Source organism: Temnothorax curvispinosus, unplaced genomic scaffold (genome assembly GCF_003070985.1).
Source record: "Temnothorax curvispinosus isolate PA1 unplaced genomic scaffold, ASM307098v1 QBEX01014128.1, whole genome shotgun sequence".
In the NCBI taxonomy this organism is placed as follows: Eukaryota; Metazoa; Arthropoda; class Insecta; order Hymenoptera; family Formicidae; genus Temnothorax; species Temnothorax curvispinosus.
Window position 1 is genome coordinate 14,993 of NW_020223908.1, and position 983 is coordinate 15,975.

The following is a 983-nucleotide window of genomic DNA, read 5'->3' on the forward strand; positions in this document are numbered from 1 at the left end:
CTCTTTTACAGATATATGAACGTTTCAATACCAATATATGTATAAACTGGTAGCTCCACTCCAGCCACGTGCTCTAACTTGAGAAAGGAGAGGTTAGAGCCTCTCTGTTGGGGGACAATCGAAACCGAATGCTTCCTGTGCTTCCTTAGCTTACCGCTACGCGGTGTGTCTTTCTCGTAAGTAAAATTCGACACAGAACTGTATATAAGGCGTGAAAAATATCCTTCTAGCATCGCTTCTCGGCTCATTGAGCTAAGATCAAATGTGTAGTATCTGTTCTTATCAGCTTAATATCTGATACAGTCCCCATAGGGGACTCAGAATATTAATCTGATTTTTGAACCAAGGCGAGTGTATGGGGCTTGCTCCGACCTTGCCGCAGGTCAACCCGATATTGCAGTAATTTCGGGATTGGCCTAATAAATCATTTCAAAAATAAGAAATATTACCTAAAATATTATAATACAATGTTATAATAAAATACCCAAAAAGTGAGAAATCACTGAACGCGCATATTCATATATATTACAGAAAATGTGCTTTTACTTAAGAACCACCGATGAGAATAAACGCGATTATTGCGAGAAAGGCGCGTTTTACATTTTTCATCGCAAGCTGGATATGTTTCCAACGTATCAGTACGCCAGTCACGAAGATCATATATACTCTTCGCCGAGCAGACTTCGGATATTCGCTGCGCGAACATAAGAATCTGCGATTTCCCGCGCTGTATTTTACAACGCCGCCACTGTATCTCGATATCTATCCATATCCGCGAGATCGCGATTTCGAACGACGTGTGGATCTTCTGCGTTTATACCAATCGAGCTCTAAATCCTGATTTTATCGCGAGCTATTACATGCTGCATCTTCACCTTCGCGCGCGTTAATCCTTCGGCGCGTCCGAGGGATTAACTCGTATAATTGGTTACGTAGAATTATTACGATCCGCTTTAAAATTATTATGTTGACTATATCTTTAC

General features: G+C 40.9%; 1 non-coding gene across 1 annotated transcript; it reads left to right on the forward strand.

Annotated features, from left to right (window-relative positions):
* The first annotated feature begins 231 nt into the window (after positions 1-231).
* Positions 232-425, forward strand: LOC112464354. Its single transcript, XR_003041911.1, has one exon. It is a non-coding gene; the product is annotated as a U2 spliceosomal RNA (small nuclear RNA).
* The last annotated feature ends 558 nt before the right edge of the window (positions 426-983 follow it).